Source organism: Eleutherodactylus coqui, chromosome 5 (genome assembly GCF_035609145.1).
Source record: "Eleutherodactylus coqui strain aEleCoq1 chromosome 5, aEleCoq1.hap1, whole genome shotgun sequence".
Classification (NCBI taxonomy): Eukaryota; Metazoa; Chordata; class Amphibia; order Anura; family Eleutherodactylidae; genus Eleutherodactylus; species Eleutherodactylus coqui.
The window spans coordinates 18,004,490-18,031,663 of NC_089841.1; the positions used below are offsets into that span (position 1 = coordinate 18,004,490).

The window sequence follows — 27,174 nt, forward strand, 5'->3', positions numbered from 1 at the left end:
GTGAAGATTCTAAAATTGGGATGCTATTTGTGTCTCTAATCTAATCCACGGGGGAAAGAAACATCACCCCCCCACTCCCACCCCCACAACAATTGAAGGAGCAGTGTATTGCGTCCATAAACAGGTCAGACTAGTTTTGACCAGCAGAAGTGTCTTACCTGCTCGAGATTTAGTAATTCTACAGTCTCATTAGCATACAAACTAAGCAAACTGAGACCGTTTTGAGGTAAAACTAACACAAATCACGAGTTTATTCACTCTTTAGTATATATATAGATTTAAGTGAAAGTGTTAATTAACATGGGGGCGGAGCCTGACCGCGGAGTGTGATGGCTGCATAGAACCTGTGCTCTGTCACAAAGGCACAGCTACAGGCTCCAGAAAGCAGCAATTTTCACCCAAAATGGGGAAAATAAGTAAAGAAAGAGGAGGAGAACACGAGGGGACCCCTCGACCAGCCTGAAGTCAGTCGGACCTGCAGCGAATTCTAAAAGACCGGAGCACCCGCTCCCCACACAGCAGACAAGATGGTGCCGGCAGCCGCTGCAGCAATGATCACAGCACGGGAGGGAGAGAGTTCCTCAGATGAGGAAGAAGATGAACCCCTTTCCAAAGGATTTATAAAAGAACTGCTCTCCAAGACAATGAAACCAGTCTTGGCAGAACTAACAGAAATAAAAGAGGAGGTAAGACATATGGGGAGGAGAGTAGAGGACTTGGAAAACTCTGCAGCCACCATCACTACTCACACAGGGGAGCTGGCTGCAGTTGTTAAAGAACAACACCTCCATCTTAATAAAATGCTCCTCATGCAAGAGGACATAGAGAACAGGAAGCACCGAAACAATGTGCGCATCAAGGGGCTTCTGGAATCCTGGGCTCAAGACACCCTGCAGAAAATAGCTTCAGAAATCTTTTCGGATTTACTGGGGACTGACAGAACCACTTCTATCACTATAGAAAGAATCCATAGAGCCCTGAGACCACAACCTGCACCTAATGACCCCCCGAGGGATGCCATCTGCAGACTCCTTGCCTTCTCAGACACCGCAGCTATATTAAATGCTGCCAGAAGTGCTAGGAATATACTCTACGATGGCACAGCAATCCAGCTATACCAAGATCTCTCACCTACCACTCTGGCCAAACGCAGGCTACTCAGACCCCTCCTCGAAGGTCTTAAAGCAAAGAACATTAGATATGCCTGGCTATTTCCGTTTGGCATAGGCATTACCCATAAAGGGAAGAGATTGAACATCCATACCCCAGATGATCTCCAAGGCTGCTGGCAACACCTGGGGCTTGAGCCTATTGTGCTACCAAACTGGCTCCCTCTACCGGAGTTCCCAACTCTTCCATACCTTCCTGCTCCTGAAAACTGGCGCACAGCTGACCACTCCAAATCCCCTAGGAGCAAACAAAAGAAGAAGTCTAGAGAAGAAAATGCGCCTGGAGACACTTGACTCTCCACATACAGACTCGGGACATCCATCACAAGATCTTGGACACTTAATTCAACACTAACCAGTTCTCTGGTTAGACCCCCCCCCCCCCCCCCGGACAGAAGCAGTTCTGTTTGTGATTTCCTCCGTTATATTCTACATACTTTTCCTGAAAAGGACTCCTTTGCTGTTAAATAATTCAAATGTTTATGCAGAACAATCCCCACCAAAGGAGGAGCCTGCCTGAGCCCCTCCGATCAGGCATCCTTTGAACCTACATAAAGCTAAAGTTTAAGCTTTTGTTTAATCTTTAATTTTTTCTATTCTTCTATTTATTCCACCTCATTCATACAGCAGGGCTCCCGTATTTTGGAGAACCCCTCTGTATCTCTTGGAAAAGAGAAAGTCTCTCTTTGTCTTCTCACTCCCCTCTCCTACACCCCCAGCCGCTACAGCTGCTCAAAGCTTTGTCATTAGCTCTAACGGTTTTATTGTACTCTACAGAACACCTTACCTCCGCTGCGTTTCCTCCTAGCCCAGTTATTAATCCAACAAAAGGCAAAAGAATCATCACGAGTCGTGAACATGGAATCAGTGAGGTTTACGTCTTTCAACGTCTGGGGTCTCAACACGCCTCAGAAAAAGTACAGTATCTCCCAACTTATTAAAAGCTACAAGTCCAGGATTTTATTACTACAAGGAAAAACATTTTAAATTAAACAAATGCCCATGCCTACCAGGGAGACTTTTCACTCACGGCTACCAAAACTTGCACCCGACCTCCACCTCCAAGGGGGTCTCCATTATGTTCCACAAATCGATAGGCTTTAACCTCAAGACTAAATACTCAGACAAATCAGGTAGGGCGCTATTCCTAAAAGGTACTATTAACAATACCAAACTAACGATAGCTGACCTATATGCACCTAACTCTAACCAAGTTAATTGGCTAGTGGAACAGCTGAATATTCTGAGGGAGTTCGCGGAGGGCTCTATTATTTTAGGTGGGGATTTAAATATCACACTGAACCCGTACTGGACTCCTCGACAGGGAGATCCTGGATCTCACAGAAACAAATCAAAAAACTTAACAAAAATCTTCAGGACTTGGGAGTCGTGGGCACATGGCGATCTGTAAATCCCTCAACAAAAGACTATACCCACTTCTCCCAAGTACATTCCTCATTCCAGAGGTTAGATTATATACTTGTCTCCCATAATACGCTAATGAAGGTAGAAAAGACAAAAATAGAGGCAATTACCATCTCTGACCACGCACCCATCCATGCAGACATTAAGATTAAAGGCGATGGCCCCAGAGAATGGATTTGGAGGCTTAATACCTCACTGCTTGATTCTGAGTTAGACAGCACATCTATCTAAAATGTTAATGGAGTACTTCCAATTAAAGAGCACCGGAGACTACGATATGGGAAGCGCATAAGGCTTACATAAGAGGTCTGCTAATCTCACTGGGAGCAAGGGTCAAAAAGCAACAACAAGCTGAAATAGACAGCCTCTTAACAAAAATAGCGAAACTAGAGCAATTATCCAAATTGTCGCTAGCCTCTGACAAACTTGAAAACCTAGGAGCTGAGACGTACTCTCAAATGCCTCCTCGAATCCAGACATAATAAAAGACACCTATATCTCAAACACATTGCATACGTCCACGGTAACAAAGGGAGCAAATTCCTATCATCTCTAATTAAAAAAGCAAAAACTAAAAACTCCATCACAGCAATCGAAGACAAGGAAAAAGCCCAGGCCCGGGCGGCCTCTCATTAAGGTATTACAAATCCTTTAAAGAGATTCTCATGCCGAAATTAAAGGACCTCTTCGATGCTCTTATGTCAGGAAACCCCTTGCCTAAACAAGCGCAAGAAGCGCACATTACGCTCATATATAAGGAGAATAAGGATCTTCAACTATGTAGTAGCTACAGGCCTATATCCTTAATCAACTTAGATGTCAAATTCTTGGCAAAACTCCTGGCAATAAGACTAGAGAATCTAATACCGTCCCTAAGAAACAGAGAACAAACGGGCTTTGTCAAAGGCAGAGAGGGCCGAGAAAACAGCTATAGACTACTACACGCAGTCAAATAAGCCCAAACCCATAGAATCCCGCTGGTACTGGTGGGTACAGATGCCAAGAAGGCTTTCGATAGGGTGAACTGGAGCTATATGAAAAAAGTCTTGACCAAAGTTAATCTTCCCCCCACCTTCATTTCGGCAATCTCTTTATACCAAGAACCCTACGCCAGACTAAAAATCAGCAACCTATTATCCCCTCCATTTGATATAAAAAAAACGGAACCCGACAGGGTTGCCCACTGTCACCGACCCTCTTCATTCTATCCATGGAACCCCTTTTACAAGGAGTAAGAGCGAACCCAAATATAAGAGGGCTGGAAATAGGCACAAAGGCTCTAAACACGGCTGCTTTCGCGGATGATGTCATGTTTGTCATGTCTGAACCTGAAGCGGGCGTCCCAAACTTGACATCATTCTTGGAATCCTTTGGCTCTGTTTCTAACTTCAAAATCAACTTCTCCAAATCTACTACCTTAAATGTTTCACTTCCCCCAGCAAGATACAGCTCTCTCAGCTCTGGTTCACCCTTCGTATGGTCAAATACCTCAGTAGAATACCTAGGGGTCACGATTACCAAAAAGACCGAGGACTTATACAACCAAAACTTTACCCCATTATTAACGCAGATTGAACACTTACTACACACATATGATCTCCCACTTTTTTGGTGAGCCCAAACAGCTGTACCTTGAAGCCATGCTCCCTTTTCCTTGTCAGGTTCTTTACGGCAACAGAGATCGATGCTGCCGCATCGCCTTGAGAATTAAATACACGTTCCAATGAGTCAAGAGGGACATGAGCATCAACATGAAATACAGTACTTTTTGTACTTCTAATGACTCCACAATTGTAATGGTGTCTGGTACAGCTGCCGTCAAGGGAGGTGTTTGTTTATTCAACTCCCTGTAATCGACAGTCATCCTCCAAGACCCATCACTTTTCTTCACAGGCCATACCAGATTGTTCCATGCTGTGGTTGTAGGCCTCATCACTCCAGCATCGACCAAATCCTTAATGGTTTCTTCTACTTCCTTGTAACCTCCAGGAATTCTGTATTGCTTGATAGCAACCAGTTTTCCTGCAGGAGGGACATGCATGGGTGGTATTTTAGCCTTGCCCACCGTAACTGGACAAGCTTTTATCCCCATTTTCCTTACGCCAAAGGCAAACTTACCATCTTCCAGGTGTAGTGTCAATCCTTTCAGAATATCTATGCCAATGATATATTCCGGAATAGGTACTACTAACACCGTGTATTTACGTAGGGGCAAATTGCCCAGTTTCAAAGTTACCTGTGTCTGTACTCCCTCGGTAACTTTTCCTCCCAACCCTGAAATATTGACTTTTGGACCCTTAAACTTTTTTGGATTTCCATAAATCAGAGTAGCCTCCGCCCCTGTATCTACTAAAGCTGGGACCCTTTGGACATTACCCCCTTTCCAAAGTATGGCTAGCGGGACGTAGGGTCTGTAATCCCACCTAATCCAGACAGGAGCTTGACTTGCTACCTATGCGGAATCAGAATCTGATTCTACAGGAGCGGAGCAGATGGCTTCATATGGTGCTGCACTTGGGTAGCTACCATTGCAGCCATCTCCTCCCATGGATAGATCTCTTGAAAGTCCTCCCATTCTAATTTCTTAGGTTCTGAATTAGTGACCTATTTCTCTTTCTTTTTAGAAGTTTTTGGGGCCACTGAATCTTCCCTTTTATCCACCTTTTTGTTGGATAATACCTTCTGTTTATAAAGACGGCACAAATCACCTGTATCTTTTCCATCAATGGTGTCCTTGGAGACTCCAGCTTTCAGGAGAGCCTGAAGCATATCTCTACGAGATACCCTTGGCACTCCTGACTCACCAGTCCCCTGGGAACTAGGATTCCTAGACCTATCATAATCTGTTCGCTTTTCCTTTCTATCCCAGTTTCCCATGTCTTGCAATTCCCGCATTCTAGCCACGACCGCAGACATTGGCTCATTAGTCATGGATAAAAGTAGGGTCATCATCACGGCTTTATAAGCTGGAGGTGCAGTCTTAATCAAGCGATTTCTAATTCCTGCTGTCAGCCGAGTCTCCAAATAATCTTCCATATGCTCGATGATAATTAGTGAGACCCTCATAGCTTCCTCCTTCAACCTTTCAATGCCATCCCTGATAGTGTACAAAGGTTTGTCATTGATTGGAATGTCTGCCTCTGTCGGGAACTTATTAAGAAACCTATTGGTCACTATATTAAACAGGGAAGTACCACTTTCTCCTTGATGATTAGGAAAGTTTTCTCTAAAATTTCTACTGATTACTGGATCTCTAGTTAGAGTAACAAATCTCATTGCATCTTTTGGATCCAACATCACCCAGTCGCCCCGTGCTCAAATAAGACGGACCAACCATGGTATGTCAGATTCCCCAGGCTTTTGCCTAAATCTACTCAGTATATCATCAACTTCTGACTGAGAAAAATCCTCTAGGGTAAGCCTGGTGCGCCTATGTGGCACCAATTCTTCTTGCACCAACAGTCTCCCATCGGCATCGTACATATAGTTTCTCTGATTGTCATACCTGGGCAACCTTTGCCCATCGTGACCTAGGATAGGCTGAGTATCGGGTCCATATTCAGTAGTTTCCTTCCTTCTGCTAATGGGCTGGGCACGTTTTAAAGCGGGTGGATCAATTGTTGGATTGGGTGGGTCTTCCCAATCCTCTTATGCCAGTCCTCCTCCCCCGAAGAAGATGAGGAATCCCATAAGTCTCCATCCCACTTATCTGGGTCCCAGTCCACAGAAGCGGAAGCTATGGCTTTCGATACTTTTCGCTTATCAACTCTACCTTTACGTTTCTTATATTTATTTTGAGCAACTTTTACAACAGCCTTCTCTGCAATATTCTGATAATGTTCTATTTTTTCCTTTATCAGACCTTGGTAACATTCCAACACCACTCTCTTTCCTTCAGATTCTAATAACTTTTGTTCCGCCTGATTAAGTTTTCTTATTAGTTGGGACTTCTTTTTATGGATATTCCTATAGGCTGAGGCTAATACCCAATTTCTCCTGCCCAACTGAACTGCATCTCCTGCCTTAGCAGGAGTCCCCTCGAGTACCTTAACAACATCGAGGGGCTCTGAATATTTTAGCTTACTATCCCAGGATTCTGCAAGCCCACTATGCATCAACTCCTGAGCTAATATATCATAGGGACCCTCGGACCAGCTGGGGATGTCTATTTTCTCTTCAATTTTATCTTTTTTGGTTCTTTTAAACATATTGTTGTCTTACTGGCAAAATGCCAATTGGTGACATTTTGCACGGAGGTCCCCCTCACTGCGAGACACCACCCTGCAAAATGGCACCAATTTCCCGAATCCTGTCTTAAAGTTACAGAACTTATAAAATTTTGGCAACGTGCCAATGGGCTCAATAAGGACTACTTACTGCGACTATCAATGTGTAATAACTATTATTACTCTATCACTTACCAAAGCAAAGTTATAACCATTTGAACCCCTTGGCAATGGGCCAAAATTTTGAAATTGCTCTCAGCAACTCCCTGCGCACTGAGAATCACTGTGGCAATACCAAATTATACAATAATACAACCTTACCAAAAGACAACAGACAAAAACAGACAGTTTTGAGGTAAAACTAATACAAATCACGAGTTTATTCACTCTTTAGTATATCTATATATATATAAAAATGAATGTCTGTCTGTCTGTCTGTTTGTCCTTTATGCGCTACTACACCATTCATCCGATCGCCATGAAACTTTGGGAAGTTGTTGAGTACACTCCTGGGAAGATTACTGGCATAGTACAACTATCCTACGATAAATGGCGCGCGTGCGAGCGTCGTCGACAGTTATGCCCCCCCTCCCCCACGTAGATCATTGCCACTAATTCTCTCACTTCTCCATGTCGTAGAAACGTGAAATTTGGCACGGGCATTGATTATGTCATAAATAGGAAAAGTTAATGGGTCCCAACTCCATTTTTCAATTCTAAGCGCAAAAGAATTAGCGTCCAAATTTTACATACGGAATCTAATTCTCTCACTTCCCAATGTCATAGAAACTTGAAATTTGGCACGAGCATTGATAATGTCATAAATAGGAAAAGTTAATGGGTGCCAACTCGATTATTTAATTCTAAGAGCAAAAGAATTAGCGTCCAAATTTTATGAACGGAATCTAATTTTCTCACTTCTTGATGTCATAGAAACTTGAAATTTGGCACGAGCATTGATTATGTCATAAATAGGAAAAGTTAATGGGTCCCAACTCCATTTTTCAATTCTAAGCGCAAAAGAATAAGCATCCAAATTTTACGTACGGAATCTAATTCTCTCACTTCCCAATGTCATAGAAACTTGAAATTTGGCACGAGCATTGATTATGTCATAAATAGGAAAAGTTAATGGGTCCCAACTCGATTATTCAATTCTATGCGCAAAAGAATTAGCATCTAAAATTTTACGTACGGAATCTAATTCTCTCACTTCCCGATGTCATCTATATACATAAAAATGAATGTCTGTCTGTCTGTCTGTCCTTTATGCATTACTATACCATTCATCCAATCGCCATGAAACTTTGGGAAGTTGTTGAGTACACTCCTGGGAATATTACTGGCATAGTACAACTATCCTACGATAGGTGGCGCGCGTGTGAGCATCGTCGACAGTTATGCCCCCCAGACAAAGATCATTTGATTTCCATTACAAGCACGAAAGCAAAAGGCATTACGAGCAACGGGATGAGTGTTCAACTACAAAATGATGCATCCGCCGAACGTATCACAAGACAATTGCTGGATATTGAGAATGCTGAGGGAAAATGAAAGCTGTGCTGTGATTGGTTGCTACTTCTTATACTGCTGAGGTAACATGAAAGCTGTGCTGTGATTGGTTGATACTTCTTATACTACTGAGGTTACATGAAAGCTGTGCTGTGATTGGTTGCTATGTATTATACCGCTGAGGTAAAATGAATGCTGCACTGTGATTGGTTGTTATATATTATACTGCTGAGGTAACATGAAAGCTGCGCTGTGATTGGGTGTTATATATTATACCACTAAGGTAACATGAAAGCTGCGCTGTCATTGGTTGTTATCTAGATATATAAAAACGAATGAATGTATGCCTGTCTGTCTTCGCAGCAACGTGCGACGGGTAAGCTAGTATATATATAGATTTAAGTGAAACTGTTAGTTAACATGTAAAGCGTAAAGGTCACATGGGCAGATCAAAGCTAAGCATCAATACATCACCGGATATTGTAGCATCACTCCGCAATTGGGGGATCTCCAGGTACGATTGGTAGGAGGATCCCGGAATACACCGTCAGCACGTCTGCTAGACCCCTGGTTAAGACCCAAGGTTCCCTTGGATACCCCCCTCCTTATATACTACTCTGTGACTGTATAACATATCCACTTCTGCGCAGCATGAAGTCATGGTTATATAACTGACTACGTACTCACATACTCCGTACAACATCTGGATTATTTTACTCTCCAACATCCCGTGACTATGAGTCATTCTAAAAAGTTTAACCCCTTAGTGACGGCCCCATCAGGAAACTATGACTTGCCTGAGTGGGCTTTAATCCTAGAAGCCTGTCCCTCAGGCTCTGGACGTGACAGCTCCATGCTGTCCCCCCCCCCCTTCCTGCAGCATTACGATCCGCACTCCCTTACTGTATGTGTATTGTGGATGTAGCAGAGCTGTATGTCTGTAATGTACACGCTCCTGTACTGTATGTGTATTGTGGATGTAGCAGAGCTGTATGTGTGTAATGTACGTGCTCCTGTATTGTATGTGTATTGTGGAAGTAGCAGAGCTGCATGTGTGTAATGTACACGCTCCTGTACTGTATGTGCATTGTGGATGTAGCAGAGCTGTATGTGTGTAATGTACATGCCCCTGTACTTTATGTGTATTGTGGATGTAGCAGAGCTGTATGTGTGTAATGTACACGCTCCTGTACTGTATGTGTATTGTGGATGTAGCAGAGCTGCATGTGTGTAATGTACACGCTCCTGTACTGTTTGTGTATTGTAGATGTAGCAGAGCTGTATGTGTGTAATGTACATGCTCCTGTACTGTATGTGTATTGTGGATGTAGCAGAGCACTGCAAATGCCAGAAGACACAAAAGACATAGTAAGCTACACAGACAAGGAAACATGCTTGCTCACCCTGAAAACCCAGCAGACACTGCCAGGAGTATATATATATATATATATATATATATATATATAATCCCTGCGGATTGGTTGACCTGAGCAATCCACACGCAGTCAGCTACACCAACCACCTGTGCAGCTGTGCTGCTAGACACACTGAGGGAAACAGGTTCCAGCACAGCACAACCCTAAGAAATACTGTTCCTTATATCAGCCCCAGTAGTAATAGTGACCCCCTATTGCCGCCCCAGTAGTGATAGGTTCTTGCATAGCTGCCCCAGTAGCATTAGGGTCTCCCATTGACACTACTGTTAGTGCAAATAAATCAATTTGAACCCCAGAAGCATATCATAAAACAAATAAAAGTATATACGGGCCCGAAAATAACTTGTCAGACCAAACGGCTGGATGGGATCCAAAGTTATCTGTTTATTGATTGACAGGCAGCAGTTTTTATAGAGACACATGCCTCGATTACAACAATTCAGATTTATTAGAATTAATTTATTACTATTGGTCAATGAAACATAAACACAATATGAATATGCAAGATAAAGAATTTAACCTTTTCCGATCCATTTATTTTTTCTCATCCACTCTCCCAAGCTCCAAATAAATTGGAGCTGGGGAGAATGGATGAGAAAAAAAAATTCCCTCCACTCTTCTGATCTCCCAGAGTTCTGGAGGGTGTAGGTGGTCACTACACCGTGGGGGGAATTCGGAAGTAATACTTTCGCATTCTCCCTTCAGCCTCCCGACTCGGCGTTCACGTGACTGCTGGGGGTCTGGTGACTCTGGCGGTCACATGATCGCCGGCCGGAATCTCTGTGCACTACATAGTGCTAATTGAGCACTATGTAATGTGTAAAGGAGAAGGCAGAAAGGGTTAGAAACCCTTTCTGCCTTCTCCTCGGGGGTCCTTGATGAGGATCAGTGCAGAAGTATCTGCACATGATGTGTCTGACGATCTGGTGCAGATGCACTCCTGCACTGCAGTGTCGGGCCTGTCCCGGAAAATGATGATGTCGGGGCAGGCCCGCCATTGGATTGGAAAGGGTTAATATCTAAAACATCTAGAATCTATAGGATTAGCTTCTCAGAACACATAAGTACAGTACTGGCATCATTAAGGGGTTTAGAGAGAATATTTTGTTACACATGTGAATAGCGAGGAACATGTCATCTCCACACGGGGGCAGTCTGGAGGCCTTTTCATCATCTTCAGTAGCCCCGGCCTCAGCTCTTCACTCAAGGCTTTTTTGAAGTACAGATATTTAATATGACAAATGACGAAGTATGAAGGATCACACAAGATGGCGGCCGCATAGAAAGTGGGATCATTCATTTCACTAACAGTCCTGATAGTAGTGGGATAGTGTTCCCCAATGCCACCCCAATAATGATAGGGTCCCTTACTGTGGCACTAGTATTAATAGGGTCCCCCAATGCCACCCCAATAATAATAGGGTCCCTCATTGCGGCCCTAGTAGTAATAGGGTCCCCCAATGCCACCCCAATAATCATAGGGGCCCTCATTGCGGCCCTAGTAGTAATAGGGTCCACCAATGCCACCCCAATAATCATAGGGTCCCCCAATGCCACGCCAATAATGATAGGGTCCCCCATTGTGGCCCTAGTGGTAATAGGGTCCCCCAATGCCACCCCAATAAAGATAGGGTTCCCCCTTGGGGCTCTAGTAGTAATAGGATGCCCCAATGCCACCCCAATAATGATTGGGTCCCCCATTGTGGCCCTAATAGTAATAGGGTCCCCCAATGCCACCCCAATAGTGATACAGTCCCCCAATGCCACCCCAATAATGATAGGGTCCCCCCTTGGGGCCCTAGTAGTAATAGGGTCCCCCAATGCCACCCCAATAATGATACAGTCCCACATTGTGGCCCTAGTAGTAATAGGGTCCCCCAATGCCACCCCAATAATGATAGGGTCCCCCAATGCCACCCCAATAATGATAGGGCCCCCCCCTTGGGGCCCTAGTAGTAATAGGGTCCCACAATGCCACCCCAATAATGATAGGGTCCCCCAATGCCACCCCAATAATGATAGGGTCCCCCCTTGTGGCCCTAGTAGTAATAGGGTCCCCCAATGCCACCCCAATAATGATAGGGTGCCACATTGTGGCCCTAATAGTAATAGGGTCCCCCAATGCCACCCCAATAATGATAGGGTCCCCCATTGTGGCCCTAGCAGTAATGGGGTCCCCCATTGTGGCCCTAGTAGTAATAGGGTCCCCCATTGTGGTCCTAGTAGTAATAGGGTCCCCCATTGCGGCCCTAGTAGTAATAGGGTCCCACATTGTGGCCCTAGTAGTAATAGGGTCTTCCATTGTGGCCCTAGTAGTAATAGGGTCCCTCATTGTGGCCCTAGTAGTAATAGGATCCCATATTGCGGCCCTAGTAGTAATAGGGTCTTCCATTGTGGCCCTAGTAGTAATAGGGTCCCCCATTGCTGCTATACTCTTCAGATGCAGTGGGAACTTTAGCAGTGCAGATTACATTAGGGACTATTGGGATGGCCGTGGGCCCCTTGGAGTCTCGGGCCCCTTTGGAGTCTCGGGCCCGGAGCGGTTGGCCCAATCTCCCTTATTATAATCCGCCATTGGTTCCCACTCTACTCACGCCTGTAGCGTTTCTCAAAAGCCTGTACTGAAGAAATGAGCGTGCAGGATGTGAGGTTGGCATAGCAACGCAGATCACATGACCAGAGCCGGCTGATGTGATCCGGGTTGCCATGCCGATCACAGGTCCTGCATGCTCATTTCCACCTTATAGGCCGTCCAGACACCACTATAGCGGTGAGTATAGCGGGACCTAAACCCTTCAGAGCCCCTGATAATTATTCACAGAGCCCCAAGGGCCCCGCGGAGCACACTATGGGAAACTGTGAGCTAGATGGCGGATAGAGTTATGTCGCTCACCGGCGGATCCTCCGTGTTTCTCCCTACACTCTCTGCGTTCGCTCCGGACGTTCCGCAGGTTCTTCTCCTCTTCTACAACTTGCAGTGAATGTAATAAACAATGGCGCTGCTCTCCATAGACGGTGCCTCCCTGTGTGGGAGACTCACACCGACCTACAGATGACAACGTGCCGCCTTCTTCCTGTCACTGCAGAAAGCCCCTGAGTTGCCGTCTGTCTGAGATCCCTCAGTGGGCCCCTTCCTCACAAACCCTATAGGCAAGATTTTCTCAAGATGCCAGACAAGGGGGCGACAAGGGGGCACGCTCTACGTGCGTAAACAAGTACAGTAAAATGCGCAGACACGCACACAAAAGCGCCTTGTTCGTGGAGCAAATGCGTTGTGCTGAAGCGCCCATAAAAACACATGCCGCCCTTAGTCTACAGACGCTCCATGAGATTTACGGCTCTCTGGTTCTTCTGGCGATGAGATCTCTGAGTTTCTATAACCAGCAGCTGGGAGGTGGAGGTCACCATCACAGAATGGAGAACCGAAAAACGGAATTTTTATTGGGATTGGAGTAAAAAGAAAGAACAAATAGCTGCATTCCATACAACCCACCAAACCCACGGATGGGCGGGCTTAGGCCTCATGCCCACCCGCACGTGTGATCTGCAGTTCAATCAGCCCATAGCCAACCATTGGGCATTCGCAGGTAATTAAATACCCGTGGAGGTCATTTTTCCCAAAGTGTGGATCACACGCAGGACGGGGGGCGGGTTGGGGGAAAATCACAGAATGCTCCATCTATTGCGGATTCCCACACAGACAACTTCCATTAAAGCCGTCCGATCCGCGGCAGACTTGCAGCTTGCACTGCGGACATGCTGCAGATCCACAAAGAATTAAAAATGCGCGCTGCGCCCGCACACATTCATCATGGGGAAGAAAGAAGATCTGGCAGGGGCGGAGAGGACCGGCACCGGATCCACACAGGTAAGAAAGTGCCCATTGCTTATGGGCACAGGCGGATTCCACTGCGGGATTCGGCACTTGGAATCTGCGTGTGCCGCGGACATGAGGCCTAAGTGTGATAATCAGGTCTCACCCACGGACCGTGGACAGTATAGTGTATTGGTGGATATAAAGAACCGTTCAAACTGCGTGAGGGAAAACAGCATTGGTTTATCCATGTTACCCACAAGACCAATGGGACAGGAGATGAATGGGACTTATTCCCTCTTCATGCAAACCATTAGAATTGAGGTGCCAGCTGGCTAGCTCTAGTGGGCCTAAGGACCCGATCCCCCTGACCAGTAGAGTCTAGCTTACTGTATATATGAATGCTAGCTCTAGTGGGCCAAAGACCCGGTCCTTGTGTTTAGTAGAGTCTACCGCCCCATGATATATTTTTACATAATTAGGTCTCCCTTCAGCCGTCCTTCTTGAGTACTGATTACTCCATTCCGCATTTAGAACGCCAGTTTGTAGGGGGGCGTGTCCTGAAATCTCTTCATGGCGGACGTGTTCATCTAGAGCTCCGGCGATCTGCAAAAAACCCGAGCCACCCAGCAAGCAGAATACCTGGCGCAAACCCAACAGCAGCTGACCCGGTCACCAGAGAACAGATTGGGAGACCGGTCTGCCTGCGGAATACCGGCCAAAGAAGAGGGGGAACTCGAGACCCACCGCAGCCTATCCATCCCTGTGTGCTGTGGAGAGCGGAAAACGGCAGCCACACTTCATCTACCGCAAACCCCAAAAGATCGCTGCCTGCTCCCACAGAAAGAACAGCAGCAGACTGCACACCGAACTCCTCACCTCGCTGGTAGCAGGAGCTCAGGCAGCTAGGTACGGCTCAGAGAACCACGCGAGCGGGACCCGCGATTTCGCAGCTCCCCTCTGCAGGCAACAATATAAACCACCCCATTTCGGAGCCGACGTGGCTTTCTACCTGTAAACCCTCCCGTAACAATGAGGAGCCCAGTAGTTGCTGCCGCTAAGGCAGTCCCACCCATCGCTCCCAGAATTAATTGTTTTCGTTGGCTGCACCGTTTCCCCCTGCTTCTTCCCTCTCCCTGCTCCCCCAAACCTCTCCTCCCATGGGGTGGAGTTTCTGAGACAGTTTCCACTCTTCATATTCCTTACTTCCACCCATGGACCTAAAAATAATTTCTCACAATGTACAGGGCTTTAATTCCCCGCAAAAACGTTCAAAGACATTCTGATGCTACCAGAGCAGAAACGCAGATATCGTATGCCTGCAAGAAACCCACTTCTCCGCCAACTCTGCCCCACATTAGCTTTCTCCCCAATACCCCACATTTTATTCAGCAAAAGCACCAACCATAACCAAGGGAGTCACCATCTGCTTCAGTGTCAGTTCCTTTCACACATGTCTCCACTATTGCGGATCCATAGGGTCATTACCTATTACTAACTGGCTCCATCCCAATGTCCCAGTAACTATCATCTCCCACGATGCTCCAAATTCAGGGCAAATTCAATTTTTAACGAAACTTTTCAAACTGGTTGAGGCCAACAAAACAGGCACTAAAATTCTCTGCTATGACTCAAACTGCATTCTTGACCCGAGTCTGGATAGGAATTCTACCACTCTCCTAGTCCGTCCTCCGCTGCCCCAACATGTGATCTCACACAACTTTAAGTCCCTCCTTCAACACTACCACTTAGTAGATACTTGGCGGGAACTAAACCCAATCACTAAAGACTGTACACACTTTTCACCTCCGCACTCCCTATACAGGACAATAGACCAGATTCTAGTTCACGAGACCTTTGTACCTCAAAACTGCAGTCTAAAATCCTGTCAGTCCCATGGTCTGACCATAGCCTGCTGTCCACCACCTGTAATTCCTTGGTGTCTAAACTCACAAATACATCTTGGATCGTTAACGACTCTCTTTTATTGATCACTGAGGTTGTATCCCTATTAACACCACAATTGGAGGAATACATTCAGCTTAAAAGTCCATCCGCCTTCTCCTCCATTTCTCTTTAGGAAGCACACAAAGTAGTGATTCGAGGTCATCTAATACAAATAGCAGCCCGCAGTAAACGGGAAGGCATGTCACAACAACTGAAATTAGAACAACCAGTCTCTCAGCTTGATGAGGTAGCCAAAAAAAAACTAGAACTGAACTGTATCTTTGCCTTACTGGCTCAATAGAACAGAAACTGCGTTAGTCCTGTCAGCGATATTATGTATTCAACAATAAACCCTCCACGCCCCTAGCCCTCAGATTTCGCTCACACCCCAACATAAATTCCTTTTACAAGCTATGTACAAACCAAAATGAAGTCACTGCAAATCCACATACAATTGTTCTGGATAATATTTTCCTCCAGCAGGTTTCAGGGTATTCTGTAGCTTCCTAATTGTATAGTCTGCACACATAATGAAAGAAACCAGTCGGACACAAGTCGTCAGCCTTGAATCTCAACCAGCTCTCTCTCGAGTTACAGACCCTCGGGTTTTTATTGAAACACATGATACCTGCCCTTTATGGGCGTGCAACAGATTACATCAGTAATATATACATATTCTTATTCGCTGGGTCATATAGAATCCCCCACCCCTTCCCTTCCCACACCTCTCTCAAGTCCAGTGTGTAAGCCAGTCTTTGTTCTATCAACATGTGGTCAGGCTGAAGGAATTCCAGTGTGCGTGGCAGTCCCTGTTCAGAAGTTTCAATGTTATTTAAGAAGTTTCTGTGTGGGGGCAGGGCTAGGGAAACATCCAAGATGAACACAAGCAATACATATAGCACTGTGATTTAACTCTTTCCTTATGCAGTAGAGCTTTATATTAGGCTGAAGTCACAAAACACACATCTTTCACCATGCCATTGTCCAGCAACTACCATAATGAAATTATGCAGCCATTAGCCTCTAAGAGTTAAAGTCACTACAGCTGCGTAATACTTCTAGTTTATTACAAATCGATAGACATTTTACGCTAACTAATTATCATGTCTATCACAATCCCCCCTTAAAATGTCTATTCTCTAACTCTCCGTCAAATTTTCCAGTTCTCTGCATGTGAGCCTATAACTCGAGCGCGTTGAAGGTTTGATTTAGGGTCTTCAAGGGGGTGTAGGACTTGTCCACTCCTTCTGGGGATGCAACCAGCAAACTCATTGTGGGAGCTGCTTTTCCAGCATCAGTTTCACAGGTCTCTTTGACACAGGGGATAACACAGCACACTAGAACGGAAAAGATAATCAGTGCACATACAACAGCGACGCCCATCTGAGCCAGGATCCTTTGCCACCCGCTCATCCGTGGAAAGTACTGGTCCCAAAGGTTAGCTCTTCTAGTTAGTGCAGTCAGCTTCTTAACGGCAACTGCGTCTTTACCCGCGGGTCACGTGTTGTCTGGGATGTAGGTACAACAAGTCTCCCCTACCATCTTACAGACACTCCCCTTTTTAGCTAAAATCATATCTAAGGCCATTCTATTTTTAAAAAAGTCATAGTCGGGGTAGGTCCTATTGGTCGACTAGTCCCTATAAGGCATCTCTAGTGTAATTTATAAACCGCTGCTAATTATAATAAACATAATTAATTCAGTCAACATTTTATTTACCCTAATGAACAGGAAAATGGACTCGAATCTAGTTTTGACTTGGTCTCTAATTTTTTAAAACTCATCAGGTATTCCCCTTGGCTATCCTATGAAGTCAATGTACACGTGTAGATCAAAACTACCACCAGGAGCCTCTCTTCTCACTCTAGTATAATGTTACAATACTAGTAGTGTGCACAGGTACGCACGGCGTGGGACTCCCTGATCTTCACGCACACCAATGTCCCTCCTGGAGATAGCCCTGAAGGTGGACAGGTCCAGGCCGCCAACACTGACCCTACACTACCTAGTGACAAGACTGGAAGGAACCGCCGTACCTATGCAGAAAACAAGGATAGACCAACATGACAAGAAAACCACAAAACACAGACTGAGTTGGATCGAGATAAAGTAACTATTGGGGGTAACCTCATTGTCCTCAATGCTGTCTGACAGGATGTGGAGGAGCATAAGGGCTTTACTAAGGCACACTACCCTGTCCAATTACCTTCCAGAGGGGTCCTCAACCTCATGTCTCCACAAAGCCAGTAAACGTCTCATAAGGACTGGGCCTGATTCTGCATCCATTCTCCACCTATTGTACCGTAGGAGGAGCAATACCCGTTAGTGAGTTCCCCAAAAATCTCCCTCCATCCTGCCTATTTGCCTGGCAGGTGTAGTTTCCAGGGTAGTCAGTAATACTCTCTCCGGTGCAAAACACTTAAGTAGTTATAGAGTATTCTTTCTTCCACTTCTCACAAGCAGTGTAATTGGTGGAAGTGCTAATGACGAAACTAAGGAAACACTCTTCAGCATCTACAGGGAGATTAAGGGGGGACCATCCCCGAGTGTGGTCGGGCACTACCGCACACGCAACAGTTAGACTTATTGCTCCTGTTAGCATTGTACCTCATCAACTCCAACCAGAGATTCTGGTCAGAGTAGCCAGTCGCTACTGTCAAAGGGTCCTCAAAGGTATGGTCGGCTATGATCATCATGTTCGTCAAGGTCTTTATCTTACGGCAGAGGGGGTTAATTATGGGCACGGGACTAAGTGAAGGCCTCCATTCGGGAGCATCTACCATATCCCTTATTTTAAACTTCCCTAAGGGATCTGTCCTCCAGTACCGGTATGTCCCCAACCAGTAAGTCCCCCCGTCCCCCGGGCTTGGATTTCCCATGGTTAGTGTAAAAACCGTATTAAAACCAAGCAACATACTAAGTTCAGCCTTCCAATACCTGCTGTCCTTATTATTCTCAAGGAGAGTTATACGACTAATTAGGGATTTCCCGCTCTTATCTTTCTTATTTAAGGCATTTTGCGGTTTATAGGACCAGTATGTTCCTGTGTTCCATCCCACTGATCCCCAATAACGGCAGTCTTCTCCCCACACATTATCAGTGGTGCAAACATATTGTATTCCCCGGGTATATAAGTCATATAACAAGCTGGACCGGGCTAAATCTGGTCCGCGGTGGGATTTTGCGCCTAGACACGGGACCACAGTACAATAGTCGAAGGCATATGCGGCTACTTGAGTGTTGGACGAGTTATACCAGAAGGTAACCATACCCACATATTCTTCTGACTAAGAATTCCAGTTGCCACCCTCCTCTCTCACTAGCCCTAACCACAGTAATGTCCTTGGCACAACTAAGACTGGTCTCCTGGATCTGAGGCTTTCTTACAGTATGAAGCGTGGATCCATGTAAGTCTTTCGGCTAGTTTCACAGCTGTGGCAGTAGTCAGTAGCACCTGGTAAGGACCAGCAAATTGGGGCTCAAGAGGGTGCTTCCTGAGGAACTTCTTGACACACACCCAATGCCCAGGCTGCAAGATATGTGTCCCAGTGTCTGCCTCTGAGTCTGGAAGAGAACACCTGTGCATAGGTTTTGGTTAGTGCTTTAACAACGGAAATCACATACTTAGTCAACACATCAGATTGTAATTGTAACTGCTGAGGATAGTAGCAACCTAGCCTTGGGGCTAGCCCAAACAATCTCGGATCCCCCCTGGGTTCATGTCTAACACTGAATAGGGCTATTGGATAACAGTCTTTTCAAAGAAGCCCCATTTTCGGTGTCCTTTTAAGTATCTTGCTTTTTAGCGTGCCACTAAGTCTCTCCACCTTTCCACTACTCTAAAGGTGGTAGAGTGTGTAAAAGGCCTGGGATACATCCAGAGCAGACATGACATGTTACATTCACCTGTGAAGTTTGTACCTCTGTCTGACTCTGAATCACTTCTGGTACCCCATATTCACAGTTTACCTCGTTCATGAGCTTCTTTGTGGTTGCCTACTTGTTTGCCTTGGTAACAAGGTTGGCCTCCAACCTGCAAAGACATCATCAACAACAAGCACATATTCATACTTCCCAACAAGTGGGAGCTGAATGCAGTCAATTTGCAATCCCTGAAATGGGTAGAGTGGTCCTGGCAAGTGTGATGTGGCAAATTTACTTCTGCCCTGACTCACCTATGGCATAGATCATGCTAAACCGGACAAATGATGCAGCAGCTACAGAGAACCTAGAAGTCGCCCAACCTCTTTCAAGCGTCGTCGTCATTACTGCTTTACTAGGTGGGTCTTTGCGTCCATCAGCTGGGCCATCATGGGATACAGGAACTGTGGTGGGCAAGTGCTGTTGACCGTTCACCACACGCTGCCCTGTTTCTGCTGCTCCCATATTAGTCCATTTATTCTTTTCTTCCTTGCTGGCTTGTAACTGTAAAAGTCTTTTAGCATATCAAAGTCCAAAGTTTTTGTCAATGTCCAAAGTTTTTTACCACTGACTCATGCTGTCAGTATCTTTCTTCTTTTTTCCACGGCTTGAGGGCCGCTGCCTTTGCTATGCTGTCAGCGAGGGTGTCGTCTCTCGCCTCTCCAGTGTAGGACTCGGTGCGAACTCTCAACTTTGTCAGGTAGAAGCAGGGCCTCCATGCGACTCTGTACCGCTGCACCATTCTCAATTGGTTGTCCTGCTAAGGTAAAAAAACTGTCTGGCCTTCCATATTGGGCCGTAATCATGAGCTATGCCAAATGCATACCAGGAGTCAGTGTAAAGGGTTGCCGTCTTACCTCTCGCCACTCTACTCGCCTCAGTGAGGGCCTTCAATTCCGCTTCTTGTACTGAGACATGCGGAGGCAGAACTCCTGCTTCTAGGACATCTTGTTGTGTGACCACTGCATATCCGATGTGGAGTCATCAATCCTCACCCTGGTACCATCTGCAAAAAGCTCAACAAATGCATTGTTAACAGAGGTTCCGGTAAATGTTTGCATACCTGCAGTTTCTTGCTGTATCAGTACTAAATAATCATGTTGATGTTCTATTTCACATGCATCAGAATCTTATAGCACAAAATCATTTATTTCCTTTTTATCTTATTTCATTTATTTATTTATTTTAAAAACCCAATAGCTGAGCTACAACACCTAGATCACCTATGACCTAGATCACCTATGCCTCCCTCCTTTTGAACTGGAATACTCAATGGAAAAAGAGTAGTCGTGTTCAAACTAGTACAACGTTTAAAAAGGAAACCAAGAAGCACAAAAACAAGCACTTTGTAGGTCAAGCTGACATTGTATGCAGCAAAGTCTGAGCGAAAATATCCTTTACATTTTTCTCAGGTCGCAGTTAGCATTTTTAACACAAGGGGGCACAACACAAGCAAAATTTACAGGGAATTTCAGGGAATTTCAATGTTTAACTTTCACTCTCCTGTCAGAATATAATTATAGCCTCAGTGTAGACTGACACTAGAATATACAAAAGACTTAAGGAAAAAAAACTAAAGCATACGGATGAATTGACATCCTACTCTGAGCAATTCAGTCCCTCTTTCTCACATAAAAACTAAAATTACTTCATCAAATTGCGTGAAAAAGTTTGCTGGGTGACTATAGGGAAATTATTCCATCTGTAGGAGCCTTCCTTAACATCATCTGTCTGAACATCCATTGGAGAAGCAGGCAGTGGAAACCAGAGCCCCTGGGAACACACCATGAGAGGGCGTCCCCTGCTCATGGGTCCCTGGCCTCTGTCCCCCCATGCATCAACTCCAATCTTCTATACACTATAAACCAGCTTAGTCATCTACTATGTCCCAAGCTGCATCTTCACAAAGAACAAAGGTTTGTTTCCCTGAACCTATCACACATCCAAGGTGGCCACATTTTGGAGTCTAACAAAGCATGGTCAAACAAGACCTTACTTCAGACAATCATGATGTTAGCACTGGATACAGTGGCATTGGGGAATGTAGGCCTCCCGAGTGCAGCCAGATGGCCACCAGAGGCAGAAAGGGGCGGGGCTACAAATCTCCCAGGTGAGGCAAGATGGCTGCTGGAGGAGGAAGGGGCGGGGCTTAGTCCTATCCCGGATTGGAGTGGCCGGAAGTAACATCACACACCCTGAAAGTGAGCACATGGGGGAAGTAATTTCAGGGTGGGGGCAGGGCTCACCCCTCTTGCTGCAGAGTCACACTATGTGGGGGTTTTAAAACATTGCAAGTGTGGCCGCCATTATAGGGATGGGCTATCGTCAACACAAAGGCATTACATTGTTCATAATACAGGCAATACACATCCCCCACTACACTCTCTCCTCATGAATTCCTTTCCTACATTACACCACCTCCTAGCAATCTAAAGCACCTTTTCTGTCTGCTGGGCCTCCTGCTTATCTTTCTAACACATTTGGTCTATCTAAAGCCCGACATTCATTTCTTTCAGCAACTTTCCTGATCCTTTTCTTTGTAAAACGTTTCTACATGTTTTGCATATTCCAAAACATCCTGCACTGATCCCGTATTCTATTCTGCCTGCTTATTCTATCCTATTTGGAATTTCTGGACACAGTAAAACTCTTACCAAATTCCACCCATCTCTTCTTATATCCCTCGCAAATCACAATGCACATTAATTCTATAACACCGAACAAACGGGACAGATGGGATTACTGGAGAATACCCACAACGGCTCAAGGTATATATCTCCCCTACCTTTGCAACAGCCCACCCTCTACTAGTAATCCCCAACAGCACTCCCTGCAGACAGTCTGGACAGGACATTTAGCTATACACAGAGACTGACGATTATATTCAGTGACCAAGACTTCAACAATATCCGGAGACTTCAGCCGTCACACCACGGCTATAATTCCCGGCTATCCCTTTTCACATATGAGAGCATAACACGCTCAATCATACAAGTAAATACGCCTATTTTAAACCCTGCGTATCCCTCCTTACGTATGAGAGAACATAACACGCTCGATCATACAAGTGCATACGCGTATTTTAAATTTTCCTGGCCTCGCTCTCCAAGTGTAGTAGCGCAAACCGTGCACTGTTACATAGGAGAATACGCCCCGGGCGCGCTCCCTCAGGCTTATACAGCCAAGTCCGCCCTTCTTACACATTATCCCTCACAGAATCTGTCTCTTGGTCTTGTATACACAATCTTTAACCGTCTCAGACACAGCATATAGAATATCCCTAGGCAGGTTACACGGTGGTTTTTTTCCAAGTAGAAAGGACTATATTACCTGCCTTTCATTGATTTATCACTCTGGATTAGATATGGGCAGATTAACAGTTAGAAGTCAGCTCACATCGGTAGATTAACATAAAGCAATCTTACTGTGTTCTGTAGATTTTCGGGCCCCTGAGCTCTGCGTGTTATCTGCCGATCTCTGTATTGTTCCAGAATGAAAAAAATCAAACAAATCTCTACTCGACCCACCCAGGCACGCCAATTGCTCTGGATAATATTTTCCTCCAGCAGGTTTCAGGGTATTCTGTAGCTTCCTAATTGTATAGTGTGCACATATAATGAAAGAAACCAGTCGGACGCAAGTCGTCAGCCTTGAATCTCAACCAGCTCTTTCTCGAGTTACAGAGCCTCGGGTTTTTATTGAAACACATGATACCTGCCCTTTATGGACGTTTAACAGATTACATCAGTAACATATACATATTCTTTTTCGCTGGGTCATATAGAATCCCCCACCCCTTCCCTTCCCACACCTCTCTCAAGTCCAGTGTGTAAGCCAGTCTTTGTTCTATCAACATGTGGTCAGGCTGAAGGAATTCCAGTGGGCATGGCAGTGCCTGTTCAGAAGTTTCAATGTTATTTAAGAAGTTTCTGTGTGGGGGCAGGGCTAGGGAAACATCCAAGATGAACACAAGCAATACATATAGCACAAAGCACATATCTTTCACCATGCCATTGTCCAGCAACTACCATAATGAAATTATGCAGCCATTAGCCTCTAAGAGTTAAAGTCACTACAGCTGCGTAATACTTCTAGTTTATTACAAATCGATAGACATTTTACGCTAACTAATTATCATGTCTATCACACAATAACACGGAAATTCCAGAAGTTCCTAGTCAAATTGTACTCACAACAATGTTCCCTCCCTATAAACCAAATCTCCTCTTATCTCCAAGAAATGCCACTATCTACACTTGAAGAAACATTCCTTGACAATCTGGCATCTAAAATTACCCAAGAAGAAGTGACAAATGCCATGAAAGCACTGACCAATAAAAGACCTGGCCCAGATGGCTTTTCTGCCCTGTATTATAAGACATTTTCACCAATTCTGTGCTCCTATCTAGCAGATTACTTCAATGCAATGAGAGACCGTCACCAAATTGGCCAGACAGCCCTTCTGGCTTCTATATCAATGATACCCAAGCCAGATAGAGACTCGTTAGACAAACAAAATTACCGCCCCATTTCCTTAATAAACGTGGACATATAGCTTCTCACCACAATCCTAGCGTCGTGTTCAAATATGGTCCTTCCTTTACTAGTTGGTAAAGATCAAGTTGGATTTGTCCCAGGCCCTTGATAGTATTCGAAGAGTAATCCACCTCACCTACCTCTGTAGAGCCAGAGGTATCCCAGCAATGCTTCTATGCCTAGTCATACATAAAGCTTTTGACACTTTAGGCTGGGAATACCTATTCTTGGTCCTTGACCGGTGGGGGTTCCCTGGAGAGTTCCTCTAATGGCTACGGATATTATATGCCTACCCCAGGGCCTTTGTACGTTATAGGGGCTCCTGTTCCGATATATTCCCGATCCATCGGGGGACACGACAGGGTTGCCCACTGTCCCAATTACTCTTCATCCTGGCCATAGAACCTCTGGCTATTAAAATTCGTAATAATCTTGATATAAAGGGGATCAAAATTGCTTCGGTTCACAAACTCTCAATGTTTGCAGATGATCTGCTAATGCTCACATATCTTTCCCAAACACTACCATATCCAACCTAATGGCAGAACTATCCAGATTCAGGTTAATCTCAGGCTTAACAATTAACCATACAAAATCCAAAGCATTTACCCTCACGCCATCTCCTGAGTCAGTAGATTTTCTTCAGATGAACTTTCCCTTTCAGTGGGCAACAGGCTCTTTAGGCTACCTGGGCATCCAATTGACAAACTCCTATACATCCTTATATAGTCAAAGTTACATTCCCCTCCTCCGCGAGACAAGGGTACTCCTGGAGAGTTGGAGCCGATAAGTCTCCCGATCCAGGAAATGTGGTAACGCCTTAGAGATGTCACTTCTATAAACTATTATAGTATTTTAGAGCGCTCCCGATACGGGTACCTGGATACATGCTGAAGACTCTTCAGCAGATGTCCCTTTGATTCGTATGGAGTGACTCGGTCCCAAGGGTCTCGCGATCCACCTTATATAGACACAGACGGAAGGGAGGTTTGGGAGTTCCTAATTATTTGAAATACTACCAGGTGGCTAAGCTAGTTTGCACTCCTTCTCTAACACTCCTCTTTGGATGCCCTTGGAAGCAACTGAAATACACCCCCCTACTACCGACTCCATTTTATGGATGCTACCCAAACATAGGCCCCCAATCAGCAATCCCATCATTAGCCACTCCCTTCATATCTGGGACTCTATAAAGTATTCAGGGAAGCTAATATCTCCTCATCTACTTCTTATGCCACTTTTGCGAAACCCTTTGTTTCTGCCGGAAATGGAATCACCCCAATCGTTTGCGAATTGGACAAGTCAGGCCTCATCAAACTGTATCATTTGCTTCCAATAAATGGACCCATCCCTTTTCCTATCCTACAGAAGATATCTTACCGCCTTCAGACTTATTCCGATACCTGCAGCTAAACATGTTATATCCTCTCTCCTTAAGAACATGAGCTCTCCACTGACCTCAACTCCATTTGAGAGATATTGCTATAAATACCAACCCGCAGCAAGCCTCGTTTTGCAGACTTACTTGGGACTGGTGCATTCCCCCTATAGTACACAATTACCATACATAGTGCGCTGGGTAAAGGACCTCGGCGAAACTCTCTCTGAGGAAGATTGGATTCAGATATGGGAGTCTAATAACAGTAGCACCAGAAATATATTAATGCTAGAAACTTCATTTAAAGTATTGCTCTGCTGGTACCTAACCCCAGATCGAGTAGCCCATGCAATACCCGGACGCTCTCCCCACTGTTTCCGTGGATCTTTAGTTTCGGGAGATATGCTCCACATCTGGTGGTCCTGTCCTCGGGCTAGGAGGCTACAGATTTGAGTTTACATCTTAATATACTCAGGCCACAACATATGCAAAAACCCTTGGGAAGCGCTGTTAAGTAAACACATAAGTAATATCCCCCCCCCCCCCAACTCCAGGAAACTAATCTCCTTCCTTTTTCTAGCCACAAAACAAGTTATTGCCCGTTTGTGGTGCAAAGCTTCCTTGGTCTTTACCGAGGTTAAGCGCAGGGTGGACTGGTATCTAATAAATGAAAAGGCGGCCTCCATTCTAGCCAATAGGCTCAAGAAATTATTGAAAATATGGTTCCCATGGCTAGATTACTCCCTCCCCTCACAAAATAATAGATTCCTAACCTCCCTGTAAATAAGGATAATAATAAATGCCGACTAAATCACCATCCTATAGCCGAGACTGTCCTCTGCAGTGTCCACCCCATGGGAAAAACTTCCCCTGTCTCAGAAGGCACCCCTCCCCCCTTTCCCTATATTTTCCTAATTCTGCCCTATTTCCCCCTACATTCAGGTTGGCCCTGGCCAGGCCATTAGTATTCTGTTACTCTCAATTAACAGTCTACTTCAAGATTGGAGCGGGACACTAAGAGAGAAGACTACTCTAAATTTGCCTTTCAGACATGTTTTCTCCTCTCTTTCCCCCAATCTATATCACTGGCTTTTGTTACATATTAATGAGACTGGGACGCATTTCAGGTAAATGTTTATTACATTATTGTAAAATATGAAGATCTCAAATAAAAATTACAGTAATAAATAAAAAAGAAAAACCAGTTTGTAACCGACAGCGTTCATTTATACTGAAGAATAAGAATTCAAACAATTGTCAATCGAGTGAGAAACAGACAAAAGGCGCTGCAAGGGGCACTGTGATGGGCACTGCAATGGGTACTGCAATGGGCACTGCAATGGGTACTGCAATGGGCACTGCAATGGGCGCTGCAATGGGTACTGCAATGGGCGCTGCAATGGGCACTGCAATGGGCACTGCAATGGGCGCTGCGATGGGCACTGCAATGGGCGCTGCGATGGGCGCTGCAAGGGGTACTGCAATGGGCACTGCAAGGGGTATTGCAATGAGCACAGCAAGGGGTACGTGCTTCTTGCCCAGTTCCACAAACCTCTATGTGGGAGAGTTTGTAAGGAAACACATATCATCCCAGCACCATTGGTCACATAGGAATTTATATAGACGCTACATTCACAGGTCTTCTTACATTTTACTCCGCACCTTAATACTAATGACTGGAATCCTACATTTACCGGCCAAGACTCTGATCTATTGACTATTTAGTGTGAGTCACGAAGACGGGAGAATTATTACCAAAACATTTTTTAAGCGGACAGTAACCGCCTGTTACACTACAAAAGGGTCCATA

The 27,174-nt window shown here is 45.1% G+C and overlaps 1 protein-coding gene across 3 annotated transcripts in view; it reads right to left on the reverse strand.

Moving 5' to 3' along the window:
* Positions 1–27,174, reverse strand: part of LOC136628981 (zinc finger protein 585A-like) — a 380,809-nt gene that overhangs the window by 44,336 nt on the left and 309,299 nt on the right. Inside the window, exon 1 of one of the 3 annotated variants that reach the window (XM_066605063.1) lies at positions 8,807–8,950. The exons of the other annotated variants lie outside the window; for them this stretch is intronic. The gene's annotated coding sequence lies outside the window, so the exon portion shown is untranslated. Of the gene's footprint in view, positions 1–8,806; positions 8,951–27,174 lie in introns of those variants that run through there. 3 annotated transcript variants of the gene reach the window in all.